General features: G+C 51.5%; 1 protein-coding gene across 1 annotated transcript in view; it reads right to left on the bottom strand.

Annotated features, from left to right (window-relative positions):
• The window catches only part of IDUA (alpha-L-iduronidase), a 1,961,268-nt gene that overhangs the window by 985,759 nt on the left and 952,273 nt on the right, over window positions 1-23,236 (bottom strand). The window lies entirely within an intron of this gene.

Genomic DNA, 23,236 nt, shown 5'->3' with positions numbered 1-23,236 from the left:
TAACCACTTCCATGCTAATGACAAGGTCAGCTCGTCATGCAGTTTACTGGAGCTGTGCTTATGACGAGCTGACCTTGCCATGAACAAGGCAAATCTGGAGCTTTCAGCACCCAGCGGGAAAAGCCTTAGCAGCCAAGGTGTTAAGGGGCTGTAACTTTTCTTGAGAGGAATGCAGGAAGGAGTTCCACCTGTCGGCAGCGGCTGGGATCCAGTATGCACAACTTTGTCATTGGTTGTCCTCACCTGAGATGCAGCAGGCGGCCACTCGTCCATTCATCCCCTTTGAGCGATTGGTTTGCGCATCTGATGAGTCAAAGGGCCTTATCTCCCGGACGTACCAGATCTTACTGCACCTCCCGGTAGTGACCATCCACCCATTTCAGCGCCAATGGCAATCGACGTCCCCCACTGAAATCATGCTGCACAGTGGAGTCGCCTGTGGCGAGACATACCAAAGGTCTATCGCAGTATATCATAGCGAGAAACAGCGTATAAGATCATGACACAGTGGTACTACACGCTTTCTCGATTGCCCAGAATGTTCCTCACATCCTTCCCAATGTGCTGGAGATGTTCAAATGCTTCTGGGGACTTCATTCACATTTGGTGGGCATATCCTCTACTGACCCTGTTCTGAAAGGAAGTTCTTAGCCATATCAAGGAGGTACTGGGCTTTCCCCTGCCTGAGTCCACAGCCACAATCCCTTTAGGCCTTAAGCGCGATAACTTAAAAGCACTTACCCGAAGTGACTGGTACATAGCTCTTCATATGCTTGGAGCCGCTAAGCAACTCATAGCGGTATATTGGAAGAAAACCGAGACACCCCCAATTGCTGCTTGGTATGTGCGCCTATGGCACGGAGTGACTATGGAACTTTTTACAGCGCGATTGCAGTCCCGAGACTCCCGCTTCACCACAATCTGGAATCCATTAGTTGCATATCTCCGTAAAGTAGCGGTACAAAAGGGGGTGGTGATGGACGGAGCATCTGAATCACTCAAACACTCACACCCAGTCAAAAGATCTGGGTTTAATCCATCACCGTTCTTTAGCCCACTCTGCCACCCCAGTTCAAACATGGCTATATGCAAATCAGTCTGACCCTGTGCCTCATGGGAACAGTCCAGCCCGAACTGCCAAGCCATGTCTTCCCTGGCATTCCAGCCGTCTTCAGCCCGGCTTGCTTGAATCCAGTGGCAAAGTGAGCAAGGGACTCACGTCTGAGCATACCCTGCCACACTTATGGCGGCCAAAAGCGGTACAAAAGGGGGTGGTGATGGACGGAGCATCTGAATCAATTAAACACTCACACCCAGTCAAAAGATCTGGGTTTAATCCATCACCGTTCTTTAGCCCACTCTGCCACCCCAGTTCAGACATGGCTATATGCAAATCAGTCTGACCCTGTGCCTCATGGGAAAAGTCCAGCTCGAACTGCCAAGCCATGTCTTCAGCCCGGCTTGCTTGAATCCAGTGGCAAAGTGAGCAAGGGACTCACATCTGAGCATACCCTGCCACACTTATGGCGGCCAAAAGCGGGACTGTTCCCATGGGGCACACGGTCAAGACTGATTTGCATATAGCTGGGTTCAAACTGGAAAGGCATGGTGAGCAAAAAAACGGTGGATTTAGGCCCAGATCTCTGTACTGGGGTGAATGTATGACATTGTTCTGCATTCTGTCCATCACCTATTGTTTTGCATTTGTCACCCTGAGTGTGACGGGTATGCTCAGACGTGAGTCCCGTGCTCTCCATGCCACTGGAATCAAGCTATCCAGGCTGAAGAGGGCTGAAAGCCCGAAACCGGTCCTTGGATGCTTGTTTCCAGTCCAGGGAGGACCTGGCTTACCAGTTCGGGCTGGACTGTTCCCATGGGGCACAGGGTCAAGACTGATTTGCATATAGCTGGGTTCAAACTGGAAAGGCATGGTGAGCAAAAAAACGATGGATTTAGGCCCAGATCTCTGTACTGGGGTGAATGTATGACATTGTTCTGCATTCTGTCCATCACCTGTTGTTTTGCATTTGTCACCCCGAGTGGGACGGGTATGCTCAGACGTGAGTCCCGTGCTCTCCATGCGACTGGAATCAAGCTATCCAGGCTGAAGAGGGCTGAAAGCCCGAAACCGGTCCTTGGATGCTTGTTTCCAGTCCAGGGAGGACCTGGCTTAGCAGTTCGGGCTGGACTGTTCCCATGGGGCACAGGGTCAAGACTGATTTGCATATAGCTGGGTTCAAACTGGAAAGGCATGGTGAGCAAAAAAACGATGGATTTAGGCCCAGATCTCTGTACTGGGGTGAATGTATGACATTTTTCTGCATTCTGTCCATCACCTGTTTTTCATTTATCTCCGTAAAGTAGAACATGCACATCTCCTACCCCCGAAACTCCGGGCCTTACACCTATTTGAGGACGCTGTAATCCCGACCGACCCAAACTGACTGCACACACAGACATAATGGCCTTGCTCACAGTCCAAAAGAGAAATGTTCCCCTTGACCACACAATATCTAATGAATGCACAACTATGTAACAGTACAACAATTTAATGACTATCTTATTCAATTAGTACAGGTTAAAAATATTTTATTACAAAAATCATATCCAATAAAAATTACTAATTTCTTGAAAAACATATAATGTCACAATTATGGCTAAATACACAGTTAGAAAAATGATTCTACATCACAGAAGACAAATGCCTAAAACACAGTTAGCGATGCACTAAATTAATCTGTATCTACTAGTCTGTGTTCGTCCTTTAGATTGTGCTGTTAAAGGCGTCGACCCGTTCCGATGGTTTAAAAACTTATATTCCCATCTTTATCAAGACACAAAATTAATAGTCCCTCAAAGTGTCGGTTCTGGTTTCACTCCGCTCAATCTGTCATTGATTAAAGGGAGTTTTTATATTCATTTGTTCTGTCTAAAGAGCAGTGATTGTACGTTCTTAACGTGGTGTGTAGATCCAACGTGTATGTGGTTAAAATTCTGCACTCTCCCTTGGGTCTTAATTCCAATTTTTAGCAGCCACCATTTTAATTCCCGAGATTGTTTGCACAACGATAAGCCACCCTGGCTTTCAATCCTCTTTTTAAGTCCAGCAGCCTTTGAGTTTCTGTAATTGCACCAGGGATTCGAGTGTCAGCGTTTGTAGTATCAGACATAATGGCCTTGCTCACAGTCCCACTTGACACGTGTACCAACTCCTGGCGTGACTAGTCTACGAAAATGGCTCCCCTTGCTCTCACCCCTGCCCGCCTGCACACTCTCCAACATCGTCGCTTCAACATGGCCCTCCTGATGTAGGGACCCTGCTCACTCCTAATCTTCTTACCCCCCTATAGCCACCTGTTTGTCTGCTCCTCACTACATTCTTTCTGGAGGCTTCTTTCCTACACTTTCTGTCCCTTTCTCTGTTATTATATTGTATCTGTTCATGATTATATATTACTATTACATTCTGAGTACCACGCGGCCGGCCCAACAAGGGTTGTAGGCGACATGCTGTGTTTAAAATGTTCCGTTAAGCCTCCCCGAAACCCCTTGAGGCTCTTTGAATTGCGCGGCCGGCCCTGCGTAGGGTTGTGGGCCTGGCGCTATGTATACCTTGACCCTCTCTTTGTTGTTTCTGTGGAAAATAAAAACAGATTTACAATAAAAGTGAGGAGGAGGCTCTTATTTGTAGTGACGTCTGACAACCTGCCTGTTCACTGATGGACAAGAACAAGGCCTTGCCCTGGAGCCCAGTAATGTGTAGGTCAGGGCCACACTGACTTGCAGCAGATGTTTGGAGGAAGTTTGTCCAGGCTGCAGAACTTCAATTAAGATGTGTGTTTTGACTTCCGTTGAAGGAAGACGCAAGTCTAATAACTCGGGTGCATAGCGTGTCACCATAGAAAAGAAAGCACTTTCCTCTGTCAATGGCCTGCGAGGGAAACCAGGCCAGTGTTCAGGGAAGTGTCCAACCCACTGGCTCACTGTATATACACACATAAAAGTTGTCATTGTAGTGTGGGGGTAACATCCCCATAGTTTCCATCATCATCTGTGAAGGCTAGGTGAATCTGCAAATTTGGGATGCAACCTCAGTCAAGGCACAGATGAATTCAGCTTGTAGTCGAAAACAGCTATTGCTACAATGTTCTCCTCTGGCACCGGTGGTGTCAGAACCCGTGTTAATGTCAAAGGAATTGGTGTGGATTTTGGAGCTGAAGCGGGTGTCGGCACCAAAGGCTTTGGGGAACCAGAGATGCACTGGTGGAAACCCATATGGAGGCCTCTCTGAATCCTTTGGGCCCAAAGGAGCATAGGAGGAAGCTGGAAGGTTGAAAGAGATCAGCAAAGGGACGCTTTAAAAGCTTTAATCATTTGCAATGTTACAGATGGAAAACTAAGTACATCGGCATCAGCTGCGGAATTGGTTCCTCAGTGGGGGTTTGGGTGCAAGAACAAGAGACACCCTGACATCCTTGTGACTTCTCAGTCAGAGAGTAGCAGCACTGGGACAATTCCCACGTAGCCTTCTTGTGGTTCTGCTTCAACCTCGATTTCCTGGAAGACTTAGACTCGGATGATACACTGGCGGAGGAATAGCCCTAAGAGCAATAGAGGGTCCATGCCCTTGACTTCGAGTGGGACTTACATGATTTCTTATAGTGTATTGTGACGTACACCTTCACTTCCCAATCCTGGATTCCCTCCAGATTCATGAGGATAAACTGTTGCAATCCTGAACCAGGAATGGGGGTGTGGGGGTTGTGGGTCATCTGCTCCCTCCTCCCCTTGTCGTGTCTGCATGGTGGAACCAGCAGGGAACAGGGTGCCGCAGAGGGAAGAGACATACACAAAAAGCTACAGGTCCCAGAAGGCCAAGGGACATCGACCTGCTAACCACGTGAGACGCCGCCTGACGAACCAATGGCTATAAAGCCCCTCCCTTTCCTTGGGACGGGGCTTGATAAACTTCCTGGATTCCCCGAGTTTGCAGCGCTAAGCGGATGGTGTTCCCTGCTGGAGGTCAAGCGCTTGCATTCACTATTGCTTCCGAGCGAGTAGCTGTGCCAATTCAAGAGCCTTGCTGATTCTGGCCCCCACACGGTAATTATCGTGACGCCAGGGAGGCTGGTATTTCACTGCGAAGTCGACCAGGGGACCCGAGTCATCTTATGGGCGCTGATACCCTCTCAGGTATTTAGGAGTGTTGCGGGAGTGCTGCACAGACGCTCTCTTCCCGTGCTTGAGACCTTATTGTTGAAATAGTAGCCTCCCAGACTTTGAGCTACTTTACCTTTGTTTTCGGGTGGGTACTCACTCGCTGTGACGCAACAGCGATTTCAGAGGCCGTGAGATATTTAGGTGAACATTGCTGTGCCTCGCACCACGTGCCTGATTTCCACACGCCGCCACAGACGCACTGTGAATTGAACAGCATCTCATCTTCCTACAGAGACCATTTGGATAAGAGATCCCTTCTTCCACGAAACAGTGTGTTCCCTATGAAGGAATCCTGGTCCTTGGTCCTACGCTCTACGGAGTCAATTCAATTCAATTCAAATAGTCTTTATTCGATTACATAATCATAAAAGACATTTACATTTTAAAACAATAACCATAAAATCATTAGAATTCATTGCTTACAAAATACAAGATTCCCATAAAAATTATCCAAAGTTACTTTTTCCGGTCATACAAAAATACAATAATTTAGTATAAAATTCATTATAAAAGCAATAATATCAATAAAACGGCCGCAGACTATAAGCCAGGTGTCAATAAAACCAATTAATACAATCATATCTCTTACATTCATTCATTAAGTACTCAAACTGTGGGCACGGATTATCCACATGCCATGTAAGAATTTGGCGATCGCGATTATAATTAGTTCGTTTCCATCTGTTTTTAAAATCCTTAAGGCTTCAGAGCCGGTGGTAATCCCCATCAACTGACAAATGGGCTTTAACCATTTAGGCCTCAAGTTCTTATAGACTGGGCAAATGAAGAAAACATGGGCAATAGATTCTATTTGTGTTGAGCAAAACGGGCATTCCATACTGGAACCTGTACCCCATTTACCTGTAAATGATTTAATAGGAAGGGTGCCTATCCTAAATTGGTGGTACCACTTCCTATCGCAGGGAACCGTTATAAGGTCCCAGTACTTTTCGTAAGCGGGTACATGTGTGGTCTCTAAAAAGTCCCTTGACAAGGAAGAACTCGTCATGGACGAAAAACGTTTCGTCATGACCATATTCCAGTATAGCCCCTTTAATTCTTTGTTGGATGGAAATGTAACATTAGTTGGGTTTTGCCACAACATGTTAAGCCCCATATCACACAATGTTGACTTTACCTGCCTCAGCCATAGAATATTTCCCGCACCAGCTGCGTCCCTGACCTCCAGGAGGGCATAGGCACACTTGGTTAGCTCCGGGGTGACCCAGAGCCTCCTCCAGTAGGCCACAGGTCTAAAACGAGCCACATCATCTAAATACTGGCTTCCCAAATCATAATAAAGCGGTAGTAGAGGAGTGGATTGAGGTAAGCCCGTAACATCCCTCATAGATTTATTTTGCAATGTCGTTAGTGCAGATAGATTACTAAAACCTCATAATTCTGCCCCATACAATACTGAAGCTGTAATTTTTGCATTGTAAATTTTCAAAATGGGGGCGATCGGCATAGTGTGGGATAACCGGTGTTCTTTTAACAGAGCACCAGACAGTTGAGCATGTCTAAGCAACAACAGGTCCAAATGTGGGTTTCAATTAAGTTTCGGACTTAATGTAATACCAAGGTAAGTAAAAACATTTGTCTGCTCAAGTATAGCATTGTTCATGGTAACTCTCCCTTTTACTATTTTCTGTTTATGAAGGACCATGAACTTGGTCTTGTCTACATTTATTATGAGACCATAGTCCTTACAAAATGATTCAAACCTTGCTATGGCCATCTGTAGACCTTGCTGGGTTTTTGATAGTAGCAGGGTGTCGTCGGCAAACATTAACAAGGGTATGTTACTTCCATTTAAGGTCGGAGCATCAGTAGAGTGATTTTCATAATACTTCATAACCCTATTAATGTAAAGTGAAAATAAAGTCAGTGCCAATACACACCCCTGCCGAACCCCTTGTGCAATCTGGAATCTATCAGTCACTTGGCCTTGCTGGCCCCAACAAACTTGGGCAAAGTTTGCTTCATGAAATTTAATCAGAAGTGCCAACAGGTCCAACGGCATACCCTGTTCAGCTTAAACATCCCACAACTTGGCTCTAGGGACCAAGTCAAAAGCCAACTTTAAGTCTACGAAAGCGGCATATAATCTGCCACCATTTAGGATCGCGACATGCCAATAAGTTAAAACAAATCTAAAAACCTGGTCTATTGTACTCTGGTGTGAGCGGAACCCCGCCTGTAGAGGGGAGAGGATATTAAACTCTTCGATCCAATCTTGAATTCGACTTAACACAAGGCTGGCTGTCACCTTTTGTAAACAGTCAATTAGACTGATGGGCCTGTAATTACCAGGATCTGATCTATCCCCTTTTTTAAAAATAGGTAAGAGCTCCACCCCTTTCCATAACTCAGGGATTGGGATGCAATGGCATTTACAAGAGTCTGTATGTATATTACCCATAGTGACTTATTATACAAAAACAGATCTGCAGGAACACAATCAAGCCCAGGAGCTCTGCCACTTCGTACACTATTAAGAGCAGCTTCTACGGGGGCCGTGGCCTGCTGAGCAGCGGAATGGCCGCTCTTTGAGTGCGCTCCGCAGATCGGGCACATATCCTTCATTTATCCTGCATGAAGGACTGTCCTCGCAACGTCCGGACTACACACTGAAGTAGCGAGCTGTGAGGAGAGAGGCTGCCCGGTGTCCCGACAATCCTAGCTGCCCTGGGGACCGAGCAAGATCACCGCGACTGGCCGGCCGGCACGGCCGTGTGAGGACGTGCAGCCGAGTGGGCGGCGGAGGCGATTACTCGAGACCGGGGATCCGAGGGCCTCACAGGGTCTACTGTTGCGAAGTGCGGCTCCTGCGTACCAGCGGCCTGCTGCAAGGGCTGAGATGCCGGTCGGGAGCCGCGGCACTGCCGGGAATAATTAGAGGCCGTTTTGTGGACATCAAAGTGACTCACCCGTCGGCGACATTGAGTGAGTGCCGAGACTGGCGCATGAAGAGGCCGGAGCACCGATAAAACATAAAATGGCGACGGCTCCCATCACTTACGAGATCAGCGGTAACAGTGATATGCGCGAGGCGGAGGGAGACTTGTGAGGGGTGCAGGCGGCGATGTGCTGGTGAGCCCTTGAGAAATGCGATACCTGGACTGGACCTTGCGGGGGTATTGCTCCTAGGCGGTGGGGCTGAGTGGGGGGAGGAGACAGATGGTGTGGACTTGAAGCTGCGCGGGGACAGATAGGCCCGGACCATTCGGGCGGGCCGGCTGAGAGGGCACTCCACACAGGAGGGTCTGGAGCGTTCCTTGCACTAGCCCTGGGCACTGGCTGCACCCGCAGCAGATATTTAACGGCCCCGCGGAGAGGTCGACATATTGCGAGGAGTGCTGGTTGTGACTTTCCGCCTGGCTTTCCTGCGTAGCGGAAGGCAATTGTACTCTGTTGGTGATATTCATCTGCCACCTGCCAACTGCTTTGCTGCACAGGCAGAACTTGGTGCACTCATATCTGAAGACGCGGGCTGAGGGTACCTGCGAGGTGACAGTTTTTGCGGAGCTGACCACCATTTGAGACTCTGTACACCAGTGAGTGGTGCTTCCGCTTCATTTGTTCCCTGCTCGGCCTATTGGGTCCGCACGCCTGCCGCCATGGGGAAGCACGACGCCAGGCAACCTAAGATCACTTTTTTTTTTCAGAACAAAATTGTATTATGGTGTTGAAGGAATACATAAAGGGCACTGCTCTCCAGAGACCAGAGGGGCAGTGAGCAGGTAAGTAACCATCACATACAGGCAGTCCAATCAACATTTTGATATAGATGAACATCCCCGAACTCCCCTCCCCCCGGCTCCCTTCCCTTTTTCCCCCCGCCCGGATCCCACCCCCATCCCCGCACAGTGTCTATGTGGTCCAAAAGTAAAAGCATATCAAAACACAGTCAGTGTGTACACCTTTTCACCCAGGGTCAACAAGCAATTGTCCTGCATCAGCATCTTGTTGCGCTGGCGGTTCCAGCCATAATCCTCTATAGGCTGCCCATCTCTTCCATATTTTAAAATGTTTTCGGGAGCAGCCTCTGGCCTCGAAAACCGGGCGCTCCAGTCCCATATAAAAATCCAAACCCCTCTCCCACACCCCTACCAGGGGAGCCCTGGGGTCCTTCCAGGCCCGAGCCACATCTCTTTTGGCCACCGTGAGGCCCAGGAGCAGCAGATGACGCTTATAGATATTTCCTCCCACCTGTTCCATAACATGAAGTAGGCCCAGTTGCGGCGAGCGGGGGAGGTCCCAGCCCAACACTTCAGGCAGGCAATCCCACACACCGGTCCAGAACCTCGTCAATTTATCACACGACCACACCGTATGTATGAATGTGCCCACCGCACGACCACACCGCAGGCAATCAGGGGAGGCAATCAGGCCAGCTCTCCACAACCGGTCCCTAGTATAGTAGGCTCTATGTAAGTACTTGAATTGAATAAAGCGCAGGCGCACTACTAAGATCACTTTTGAAGCCAAAAAATCTGCTAAGCAGAGCGAGTCGGAGCCGGTGACGCAGGCGGAGTCCTCCAGAGACGCAGAGGAGGATGACCAGAGGCCTGATCTCCAAACCCTGATGCTGGACATGCGTTCCAGCCTGCGCAACATTGTATCTAAGCTTGACAACCTGACGTCGCAACTTGACACAGTCAAATCTCAGGTCGGGACCCACGAAACTCGCCTGGATGCCCTTGAAAACAGGCACACGGAGTGCCACGAATTTCAAGTTGAAACGAAAGAACAATTGCTCCAGATGGATAAGCTGCTAGGGATCATTAGAGCTAAGAATGATGATTTGGAGGCCAGGTCGAGACGTAATAATATGCTGTTAGAACTGGCTATTTCTGGTAGGCTAAGGCTGACGCCAAAGCCAGGCAGAAACCACCATTCTAGTCAGGGCAAGGAAGTCACACGCCAAGATAACCCCTGCTCACCCCCTTCGTAGCTTGGCACGAGCAGTCAGGCTAAACTCGGAGGCGATGTGTAAAGCATTTGCGCCAGCACACAACAGCAACAACATACTAGGCACACCACAAAAGGAACTCCACACAAGGTTATATTAAAATAACTTTTGTATTGTCAAAACACATCAGATAAAAATCACACATGTACATTGCGCCAACTGGCATGGGCAACATTCATAAGGGATTATGTACAGGACAGGGCCACATGGGCCACTGTCAGAATCAACACTTTGTAGATATAGAAATAGCACTTATAGAACTTAGAATAAGTATAGCAAAAAGAATAACAGTTGTAAATCACATCCAGTAACTACTGGTAACAGGTAAGTACCACCTACGCAACCCTAACCACCTTAGGAGAATGTCACGCAGGGGACCAGGACCTCACTAGGACCACCTGTACTAAAAAGAACAACCACCTAAGTATCACACAGCATTTAGGGGTATAAACAAGAACACATTACCCATGATGCATAAATATACATTCAGAGGAGTAGTAAAGGGAAACACATGATGCATAAACCTACACATTCAGCGGTGCTCAGAACAAAGCACATGATGCAATAAAATACATTCAGGGGTGCAGCGCAAGAAGACACATGATGCCTAAAACATTCAGAGGTGCAGCGCAGGGAAAGAAAGACACAACTCAATAGCGCAAAGACACATGATGCCTTAACATTCAGAGGTGCAAGGAAAAACCACACAATTGCGCAAAACCTCACATAAGCCACCACCTGTGGCAGTCCCTAGGCCAACTGGCCTGGTTGGGGCTAGGACGCCCTGAGTCTCAATGTCAGGGGCCTAAACGGTGCGGGTGCCCACTACTTGCTGGGCACCTGGGAACACTCACAAGGGCCTAAACGCTGCAGCTGGCACTAAGTGCTGCGCAGCTGTGACTGGCCGGGCACCTCTGTGCCATCTCTGTCCCTTCAAGGACTCACTCTCCATCTTGCGCATAAACGGTGCAGCTGCCCACTAATTGCTGGGCAGCTGGAGACAAACTGCGACAGGGTCCTCACTGACCCTTGGGCGCAACCTGCGCCCACGCTGGAGCCACACAGGCTCGGAAAACATATATGCACCATGGAGCCCTCAGGCTCTGAAAAACATGGCACCTCGAACCTCACTGGGCTCGTGAATCAAGAATAGGGACGGGAGCCTCTCAGGGCTCCAAAGAACAAAGCATGCCCCCAGAGCCTCTCTCAGGCTCTCTTTAATTAAAAATGCCCATGAGCCTCTCTCAGGCGCTAAATACACCAATTGGCACTCAAGCCTCTCTGGGCTCGACAACGAAGAGGCTGGGGCCGAGCCTCACAGGCTCGGACCGGAACAGGTAGGCGGAGTGATGGGGTCCCTCACGGGGGACCCGCGAACACTTGGGGCCCCTTGAGCCTCCCATGCTCTTAAAGCAAATATGGCCCCGATGTTCGAGCCCCCCCACTGGGGGCTCGAGATCCAGGAAATGCCCCCAGAGCCCTTTAGGCTCAACTGCCACGTTGGGGCGACCCACTGCCAACCGGGGCCGCCCTTGAAGCCCTCGTGGCTTGATACGGACAACAAGCGCGAGATCGCGCTACTGGGGGGGGTGGACACCGACAATGTGTCCCGGCGCCCCTCCCTTCTGCCAAGAACAGTACCGGCCCCACTCACCGGCTCAGCGCGCCATCGTGTCTCTCTCCCTGGGGCTCCCTCAGCACACGGGAGCCCCAGCAGCCGGCCACGCTTCCTCCTCTCTTCCCGGGGAACGGCAGCACTTTCCTTCGGCCACCCGGGGAGGCGGGGTGGTCTCCCGACCTCCCCACACAGCACCACCTTTCTTCCGGGGCTCCCTCCAGGTCATGGGAGCCCCGCGACATTCGGCGCTTAGTCCTGGCGGCCCCGGGGCCACTCCCCAGCTCACGGGAGCCCCCGGGCGGCCATCACTCCTCTCCGCTTCTCCTCGCCACCCTTTCTCTCTCTCCGGCTGCGGGGGCGGGACTTCCGGCCGGCCGCGCTGCCATTGGCCGGCCGGCCAACCGCTTCTGGGTCGCTGTGCTGCCCAGCGGCCCCGCTTAGGCAGGCAGGCGGGGAATCATTATCCGAGGGGTGGGCTCCCTCGAGATAAATAAATAAAAAGCGAACACGCGGCGTGGGCAGCCGCAGAAGGCCATAACAGCGCTACCACGCGCTGAGGGGTAAAATTACAGCGCTCCCAGCGCTATAAATGAAATAAAGCGCTCATAAGCGCTAGCAGCCAGATAAAGCGCTTCCCAAGCACTACAGGCGAAATAGAGCGCTCTTAAGCGCTGGAAGCAGGACAAAGCGCCCCCAGGCGCTAGGGGGAATCAGGAAAAGTCCAGCAAAGTCCTGGGGGGACAGGAAGAAGGTCCAAAGGATCCCAGGGCAAAGCAAAGTCCCCCCCTCAGCCCAGGCAAGGCAGAGGGGTCCCCCAGAAGTCCTCCAGGCATCCAGGGGCTGGGCGGCGCCCGCCCCTGGTAGATTCAAGTCAGAAACAAGAACATTTTGGAAGGGGACACAGCCCCTTCTTATACACAGAAAAGTCTTTGAAGTCTTTGTACAGGCAGTGTGAGAACCAGCTAGACTGGTTTAGAGGGAATTCCCTTCAGTATCAGGGACAGAGGTGACAGTCGCCCAGCGGGGGGGTGGAGCCAGCATTGTGGCAGGCAGGCAGGCACAGCCCTTCACTATCAGGTGCTAATCTCCTCCCACTTCCCTGGCAGCAGATGCTGCCTTTCATCCATGGGCTGACTCAGACAACCTCCTGGGGCTATGCAGCCCCTGTCACACTCAAACCAGACAGTCAATCCACAAGCAGGCCCAGGCACTCCTGGGCCAGGCTCACCAGCCAATCACGTGCCAGCAGACTCACTACACAAATATGCCAACTTCTAAAAGTGGTACTTCTAGACACAACCATGCCACATACACCATTACGCAGTATTCAATCTCACGAGTTCGCACATATCAAACTCGACCCTGCACTCCCCACACATCAGGAACTACCATGGGCATACATATTCCCCATGCATTCCTATGGAGGGCAGGTCACTCACCACACATACACAGAGAGCACACGCACTTTACACTGTACCACAGTGAAAAAGTGCGCAGAGGCCTAAAATCACCAACCCAGGTTCCAGAAACAGGCTAGGAAAAAGCAAAAAGTCTCGGGGTGAACCTGCCAAAAGGGCCAGGTCCAACACAACCCCCTTCCAGCCAAAACGCAGGGTAGACCAATCACTCCACTGATGGGCTTCCTTGCTTTGGGCGACAAAACACAGACACGGGCCCGCACGGCAGGGACACCTTCCAGTTTTTCGCCACTCTGAATCCACATAGATTTCCCTCAACAAAAGCTCTCTGGCACAACTAGGGTACCCCACTGGTACACACTAGTCATCCACAGCCAGGACCAGGCCCTAGGCCATCAAAATATCACAGGTTCTAACCAACCCACAGAGTGGGGGGCAGTAACCCCTGGCACACAATAGCCATTCTCCACTCTCTCTCTCAGTGTAGCTACAACTACCACTGATCCAACAACCTAGGGACCACCCCCTCAGGCTGACCAGAGGTCACGGGCAAGAATGCCCCACCCTACCTCTACTTCTGGGGTTCCGCACCCTCACAGGGAGGCACTCACCAGAACACAATTCTCCTACCAGATCAGGACCTCACTCCATCACTGGTCTACCACCTGGAAACTATTTCACTCCTGAGGTACAAAGCACACAGCACAGTCCCTCTTCAAGCAGGTGGGGGGGACACAGCACACAGCAAAGCCCCCTTTCCTCTACCTTAGTGGAAACAACAGACTGCAGGTGGGCCCCAGAACACACAGCAAGGGCAACCCCCCTCAGTCTCTTCAGCTGATCCACTTTGGTAGAGATTCCTCTTGACCTGAAAGCTTCCTAATCTCCTAACCTAGGATCTAAACCCTCAATTTGCACCGGGGTCAGAAGTACACCGTCCCTTTGCACCCCCTTCCAGAGTTCTGCACCCTCCCACCTTGGAGCGGTACCCCTGAAAGCCAAACACCCGGTCAGGACACTGATTACAGATGCCCTTCCCTCCAGGTCAGGCTGAACCTGAACCTGGCCCCTCCTCGGGGAACGACCTCCAGAGGCCCCAAAAATGGTCAAGCACTCTGGACGGTCAAATGCCCAGCGAACCAGGACTTCACGGGGAGCACGCATGCCCCCCTCCGAGGGTGACACATAACTACTGTGTCTTGTGACAGTCTGCCTGGCTCTAATCTCGCGACCTCCTGCCCACCTGGCAGGGCGCAGAGATCCCCAGGACAGAAGTGGCATCACCATGGTCACTCACTGGTGGCTCAGCCCTTCTGGCTGGCCCCTGACCCACTGGTTCCCCCACTGGGGACTCTTTCCCCCTCTCACTCCTCAACCAGGACTTCTGCACCCTCCACTTAGGAGCGGTACTGCCCAATACTAGGACCGCCGGAGTTCTGGTTACAGAAACTCCCCATCCTCTAGACACAGGAAGATCCTCCTCAAATGACCTGTAAGTACAGCCTAGGCCCCTGACCTGGCGCTCCCTTAGGGAACCCTCCAGGCCCTGAGACAGGGTTTCGGGCCTCCGTGAGACACACCGTCCCACACTCACTCCGCCTCCACTGAGACAGGACGTGAGCCCCTACACCCCTACCATACTAATGGGACCTAGCTGGGCTAAACATGAACCTCTTCACCTACACAGGATCATCAGATACACAAGCCACTACTTTTAGACTCACTCCCTAATGCCTCTGCAAGACATCTAGCACACCGCCATACATCCACCTTCTTGTCCATTGCCTCTGCAGGACCTCCTGCACGCCACCAGAGGTACACCTCCCGTGCAAGCTCCTTTAAAAAAACTCACACCAACTCCTCCAGTTCAAGACACCATTCATCCACACACTCCCCCTCCAGACTGGTGAGACAGTTCCTCACTGCCCCTGACTCTCAACCTGTCACCCTCTTACTGAGCACCAGGCACCATACTCTGGGAGTGGGACTACACGCACTGGACATATTTAAGCTGCCACCACTGGATCCTACCATACTGGGGAATCCAGACACACACACTACACTCAGGGGATAACCACCCTCCCAAGCAAGCCATTTCTCCTCCACACTCCCTCTCTTCCATCTACCCACACAGGGACAGGAATAGGGATGGCCACTGGACCCAGCAAGGGATTCCTAATCTATGGGAACCTCCCCCTCTACTGGCGTCCCGCCCTGTCATTTTCTCTCATCTGCGACTAAACATAAAGCGCAGGAACACAATCTGAAAATGACACTCTTGAGGAAAAACAAAATCAAAAACAATAATCCCAAACATGTGACTATCTGAAAAATGCAGAGCTTTGTAATGTAGCCCGTTGTCGCTGTGGCACTGCGCAAACACAAGTCCAAATCCGCACCGCTGACCAACAATGTTAGAACTGGCTATTTCTGGTAGGCTAAGGCTGACGCCAAAGCCAGGCAGAAACCACCATTCTAGTCAGGGCAAGGAAGTCACACGCCAAGATAACCCCTGCTCACCCCCTTGGTAGCTTGGCACGAGCAGTCAGGCTAAACTCGGAGGCGATGTGTAAAGCATTTGCGCCAGCACACAACAGCAACAACATACTAGGCACACCACAAAAGGAACTCCACACAAGGTTATATTAAAATAACTTTTGTATTGTCAAAACACATCAGATAAAAATCACGTATGTACATTGTGCCAACTGGCACGGGCAACATTCATAAGGGATTATGTACAGGACAGGGCCACACGGGCCACTGTCAGAATCAACACTTTGTAGATATAGAAATAGAACTTATAGAACTTAGAATAAGTATAGCAAAAAGAATAACAGTTGTAAATCACATCCAGTAACTACTGGTTACAGGTAAGTACCACCTACGCAACCCTAACCACCTTAGGAGAATGTCACGCAGGGGACCAGGACCTCACTAGGACCACCTGTACTAAAAAGAACAACCACCTAAGTATCACACAGCATTTAGGGGTATAAACAAGAACACATTACCCATGATGCATAAATATACATTCAGAGGAGTAGTAAAGGGAAACACATGATGCATAAACCTACACATTCAGCGGTGTTCAGAACAAAGCACATGATGCAATAAAATACATTCAGGGGTGCAGCGCAAGAAGACACATGATGCCTAAAACATTCAGAGGTGCAGCGCAGGGAAAGAAAGACACAACTCAATAGCGCAAAGACACATGATGCCTTAACATTCAGAGGTGCAAGGAAAACCACACAATTGCGCAAAACCTCACATAAGCCACCACCTGTGGCAGTCAATAGGCCAACTGGCCTTGTTGGGGCTAGGACGCCCCGAGTCTCAATGTCAGGGGCCTAAACGGTGCAGGTGCCCACTACTTGCTGGACACCTGGGAACACTCACAAGGGCCTAAACGCTGCAGCTGGCACTAAGTGCTGCACAGCTGTGACTGGCCGGGCACCTCTGTGCCATCTCTGTCCCTCTCAAGGACTCACTCTCCATCTTGCGCCTAAACGGTGCAGCTGCCCACTAATTGCTGGGCAGCTGGAGACAAACTGCGACAGGGTCCTCACTGACCCTTGGGCACAACCTGCGCCCACGCTGGAGCCACACAGGCTCTGAAAACATATATGCACCATGGAGCCCTCAGGCTCTGAAAACCATGGCACCTCGAGCCTCACTGGGCTCGTGAATCAAGAATAGGGGCGGGAGCCTCTCAGGGCTCCAAAGAACAAAGCATGCCCCCAGAGCCTCTCTCAGGCTCTCATTAATTAAAAATGCCCATGAGCCTCTCTCAGGCGCTAAATACACCAATTGGCACTCGAGCCTCTCTGGGCTCGACAACGAAGAGGCTGGGGCCGAGCCTCACAGGCTCGGACCGGAACAGGTAGGCGGAGTGATGGGGTCCCTCACGGGGGACCCGCGAACACTTGGGGCCCCTTGAGCCTCCCAGGCTCTTAAAGCAAATATGGCCCCGATGTTCGAGCCGCCCCTCCGGGGGCTCGAGATCCAGGAAATGTCCCCAGGGCCCTTTAGGCTCAACTGCCACGTTGGGGCGACCCACTGCCAACCGGGGCCGCCCTTGAAGCCCTCAGGGCTTGATACGGACAACAAGCGCGAGATCGCGCTACTGGGGGGGGGCGGACACCGACAATGTGTCCCGGCGCCCCTCCCTTCTGCCAAGAACAGTACCGGCCCCACTCACCGGCTCAGCGCGCCGTCGTGTCTCTCTCCCTGGGGCTCCCTCAGCACAGGGGAGCCCCAGCAGCCGGCCACGCTTCCTCCTCTCTTCCCGGGGAACGGCAGCACTTTCCTTCGGCCACCCGGGGAGGCGGGGTGGTCTCCCGAGCTCCCCACACAGCACCACCTTTCCTCCGGGGCTCCCTCCAGGTCATGGGAGCCCCGTGACATTCGGCGCTTGGTCCTGGCGGCCCCGGGGCCACTCCCCAGCTCACGGGAGCCCCCGGGCGGCCATCACTCCTCTCTGCTTCTCCTCGCCGCCCTTTCTCTCTCTCCGGCTGCGGGGGCGGGACTTCCGTCCGGCCGCGCTGCCATTGGCCGGCCGGCCAACCACTTCTGGGTCGCTGCGGGCAGCGCAGCGGCCCCGCTTAGGCAGGCAGGCGGGGAATCATTATCCGAGGGGTGGGCTCCCTCGAGATAAATAAATAAAAAGCGAATAAGCGGCGTGGGCAGCCGCGGAAGGCCATAACAGCGCTACCACGCGCTGAGGGGTAAAATTACAGCGCTCCCAGCGCTATAAATGAAATAAAGCGCTCATAAGCGCTAGCAGCCAGATAAAATGCTTCCCAAGCACTACAGGCGAAATAGAGCACTCTTAAGCGCTGGAAGCAGGACAAAGCGCCCCAGGCGCTAGGGGGAATCAGGAAAAGTCCAGCAAAGTCCTGGGGGGACAGGAAGAAGGTCCAAAGGATCCCAGGGCAAAGCCAAGTCCCCCCCTCAGCCCAGGCAAGGTAGAGGGGTCCCCCGGAAGTCCTCCAGGCTGGTAGATTCAAGTCAGAAACAAGAACATTTTGGAAGGGGACACAGCCCCTTCTTATACACAGAAAAGTCTTTGAAGTCTTTGTGCAGGCAGTGTGAGAACCAGCTAGACTGGTTTAGAGGGAAGTCCCTTCAGTATCAGGGACAGAGGTGACAGTCGCCCAGCGGGGGGGTGGAGCCAGCATTGTGGCAGGCAGGCACAGCCCTTCACTATCAGGTGCTAATCTCCTCCCACTTCCCTGGCAGCAGATGCTGCCTTTCATCCATGGGCTGACTCAGACAACCTCCTGGGGCTCTGCAGCCCCTGTCACACTCAAACCAGACTGTCAATCCACAAGCAGGCCCAGGCACTCCTGGGCCAGGCTCACCAGCCAATCACGTGCCAGCAGACTCACTACACAAATATGCCAACTTCTAAAAGTGGTACTTCTAGACTAGACACAACCATGCCGCATACACCATTACGCAGCATTCAATCTCACGAGTTCCCACATATCAAACTCGACCCTGCACTCCCCACACATCAGGAACTACCATGGGCATACATATTCCCCATTCATTCCTATGGTAGGGCAGGTCACTCACCACACATACACAGAGAGCACACGCACTTTACACTGTACCACAGTGAAAAAGTGCGCAGAGGCCTAAAATCACCAACCCAGGTTCCAGAAACAGGCTAGGAAAAAGCAAAAAGTCTCGGGGTGAACCTGCCAAAAGGGCCAGGTCCAACATATACGTATTAGGGGGATTCCGGAAACGACCGCTATCACTAAGATGGAGACCTATGTCACTGACCTACTCCGAGAGCTCTTCGACCGACATCTCTCTGGTGTAATTGCTGTGGAAAGAGCGCACAGATCCCTGGGGCCGCGGCCTGCTGTTGGAATGACACCTAGACCCATAAGAGAGAGGCTGATGAACTACCAAGACAAGGATCTCATCCTACGCAAGGCACGAGAGAAAGGCAAGATCACGCATCAAGGTAATGCCATCTCGTTCTATCCTGACTTCACTTGGCGGTGCAGGCGGCGAAGCGCGAATTCATCCCGGCCAAGCGCATCTTGATGCAGGCGCAGATCCCCTACTCTCTTCTCTACCCTGCAAAACTGAAGGTCTCGGTGGATGGTACACAGCATTTTTTCACTGATGCCAAGTCGGCGTTGAAATTTGCAAAGCATGTGGGAGGAAAGCCACCCACGAAGTCCCGGGCTCTGGAGGCGGCAGTCGGCGGAGATTTAAGTGACAATGACTAACTGTGGTATCGTATGAATAGGGGTTGCTCGTTGTGTGGCCAGTGGGGAGGTCTCAGAGGGGCCGGGGTGGCTGTGCCGCATGATTTTACTCCTAATCCCTTAAGCTAAGAGTTCCTGAGTGAGCTGAGACGTCTGCATTTCTTGCCCGACCACCTTGCACAATGCAGGGTTGTATGCCGGTGTAGCTGCGCCTCCTAGGGAATGTTCCCATTTGTATTGGCAATGCACTGTTCGCAGTTTTTTGCTGGGTGGGATATTCTGCAACCTGATTGGGGGGTTGGAGTGGGTGGTGGGTGGACGGGAGGGTTTGTTATGTTTTGTATTGCCAGTTCATTTGCTTTCGGATGCAGGATTGTTCTCTATAATGTACCATGTTGTGTCAGGCGCAGCGGATTGTCATGGAACTCCTCGATGTAGTTGCATATGGCTACTTCTAATCAGTTGACTTGTCTTGGAATGTCCGTGGCCTAAACGAATGCAGGATGGCAAGGTTGGTGCATGCATATCTAGCCCTTTATAATGTAGATTTATGTCTATTGCAAGAAACACACCTAAATAATGTGCCGTCCCGCAGACTCTCACATGGCAGATGGGGGTCAGCATACTCTGCGACTTACTCTAATTATGCCAGGGGTGTGGTGATTCTTTTGCGTCGCGGAGTGGATTGGAAGGAGGGTTTGATAAAAGTAGATCCAAAGGGCCGTTATCTCCTGGTGCAGGAGCTCCTAAGCAATATGCCTGTCCTCATTGTGGCTGTATACGGCCCCAACACTGACTCCCCTGATTTTTTTAACTCCCTATGGTCACAGATCAAAACCATTGGTTGTGACACGATTATATGGGGGGGTGATTTTAATGCGATACTAGACGAAGGCCTTGATAGACGAGGCACGGCTAGAGCCTTGCACCCGGCGGCTAGCGCGGCCCTCCAAGGAATCATAGCAGATGGAGACCTGATTGACATTTGGAGGCAACGGCATGTGGGATTGAGGGAGGGTACTTGTATCACAAAACACCACAATGCTTGGTCCCGTCTTGATTATTGTCTGTTGTCTCGAGATATGGCTTCTTGCACGGTTGAAGTGGAACACTTGCCCCGTTCGTTAGCTGACCACGCGCCGTGTATGCTGCGGCTGTCTCTGCCCACTATGCACACGCGGGCGTTTACCTGGAAGTTACCACCTCATGCCCTGCTTGACGAGGCATCCAAGGCGGAGATCGGAAATGACATTGTAGACTATTTTCAGAATAACACTGGCTCAGTTGACACCGAGGGAGGGCTATGGGAGGCCTTTAAGGTGGTCATAAGGGGGCAATGCATTGCCAGGCAGGTGGGGGTGCTTAAAGCAATAAGGGGTTCCCTGGCTTCCCTGGAGGCTGACATTAAGCAACTCGAAACACAATATTATGATGAGGAGCATGGTGACACCTCCGGGCTGCTGAAGGCTAAATTGTTAGAGTTCACGGAAGAGGCACAGCGCGAGGTTAAATTCCTCTGGAAATATGTGGAGGCGAGGAAATATGGGGAGGGGGACAGACCGGGACGCACGTTGGCCAACTTGATCAGGCCCTCTAGGCATGCGACACATATACATGAGATAAAAGGCATGTCTGGCGATGGGGTGAGGGGTCAGGAAGAGAATAGATACTGAATGCATTCTCTGGGTTTTACTCTAATTTATATACAGCCACCCTCACTGAGTGTCCGGAGGGGTTGCGGTCCTTTCTAGAATCCATAGAGCTGGCCTGGTTTAATGACACCTATAGGAAATACATGGACCTTCCGATAACCACTGAGGACGTAACACGAATAATTAATAGTATGCCCCTAAATAAAGCGTCGGGCCCTGATGGCCTCACGACTGCATTTTACAAGACGTATGCGGAGGCACTTGCGCCTAAGCTGTTGGCGGTGTACAAGGAGGCCCTGGAGGTGGGTAAATTGCCAGAGTCAATGAGAGAGGCTTTGATAGTTACATTTCTCAAGCCGGGCAAGACAGATGACGAGATGGACTTTTACAGGCCACTCTCGTTGATAAATGTGGATGCCAAAATATATGCCAAGTTACTGGCTGGCCGGCTGCTGCCATTGCTACCTCTCATCGCTCTCCCTGATCAATCCGGGTTTATACCTGGAAGGGCAACGTCACACAACTTACGTACCATTTTTTCTTCTTTACATTATTTGCACCCGAGCATACGCGCCGTAGTGGTATTTCTGGACGCCACGAAGGCGTTCGATACCCTGCAATGGCCGTATTTGTTTACCATCTTGTCATCCATGGGATTCAGCCCACTATTCATTAGTAGGATTCGTTTATTATACACGGCCCCCAGTGCTAGGATACAGGTCAATGGGTTGATCTCCGCTCCCTTTTTCATTTCCCGGGGTACACGGCAGGGGTGTCCCTTGTCCCCGCTGCTGTTTGCCATACCGATGGAACGTTTAGCAGCCCGCATCAGGCAGCATCACACGTCGCGGGGAATTGGATTTAGCTCCCGAAGCCTATTGATATCTCTGTACGCAGATGACGTGACCCTGTACCTTATTGATCCTGAAGGGAATTTAGACCCGGTGTTGTGGGAATTTATAAGGTTTGGAGGGCTGGCAGTGGTCTGCATAAATTGTTCCAAGTCAGTCGTGTTCCCCTTGACAGACAGCACCCCCAGAGTTATATCCGAGTTCCCTTTGAGGTGGGAGGAAGACGAGTTGCCGTTACACCAGGGTGGATTAGGGACTCCGGACATGCACCTTTATGCAATATGCTTTCAGGCCCAATTTCTACATTTCTGGGTGCACCCCACCCCATTCCAGCCACATGTCGCTGTAGAACGTGACAATATGGCTCCACTGCCTCTTCAGGTGGCTGTATGCGCAATGGTGAAACGCCCTAGAGGGGAGGTGGACACAGCTGAAACATTGAAGTGGGTGTGGAACGAGCTGCGGAAAAGGGCAGGCATGCCTCTGATGAATGCGCCGTCTCTGTCCTTGGTGCAGAATCCCCTACTGCCTTGTATTGAGGGAGGTGTTGGTGCATCAGTGAGGCAAAATCTCGGCCTTTACACGTTTGCAGATCTTTTTCCTAATGGAGAGTTCCTGCCGCCACCTGTTGCCGATGAGGGACAGGAGGTGCTTTTTTCAGAACTGTTTTTGTATCATCGACTGAAGTCGGCTTGCCGGATGTTAAGCAGTGACTTCCCGCTGGCTCATCCGACATTTCAGGCATTGGAGGCTCTGGTGAGCTCCCCCTCTCCGCGAAAGCTGGTCACAGGAATATATAGGCGTATGCAGGATAGTGCTCCCATAGTACAGTCTGCAGCACTACAGCACTGGAATGATGAGCTTACTACCCCACTTACAGAGGAGCAGTGGTCCTTTTGCTGTGGGCAACTGAAGGAGCTTTCCCCTAACTATAGGTTGATTAATTTCAAATATTTGCACCGCTTCTATAGGACGCAGGTCAGCCTACACAGAATGGGACTCAGGAAGACAGATAGTTGTTGGAGATGTAGGCATTCCCCCGCTACGTACCTACACGTGGCTTGGTCATGTGCGAAGCTGGAGAGCTATTGGTCGTCGGTTTTTGAGTCCGTTAATCAGATTGTGGGTCGAGCTGATGTCCCGTCCCCTGAATTAGCACTCTTGGGATATGTGAAGCACACTACGCCCAAATTGAGGAAGTTGCATGCTATGCTGCTCTTGTATGCTAAACGATAGGTGGCGGTGAAATGGGGGAGGCGAGGAGTGCCG

This window comes from Lissotriton helveticus, chromosome 2_1, assembly GCF_964261635.1.
Source record: "Lissotriton helveticus chromosome 2_1, aLisHel1.1, whole genome shotgun sequence".
Classification (NCBI taxonomy): Eukaryota; Metazoa; Chordata; class Amphibia; order Caudata; family Salamandridae; genus Lissotriton; species Lissotriton helveticus.
Note: the sequence above shows the minus strand (reverse complement) of the source record. Positions and strands in the feature narration are given on the sequence as shown.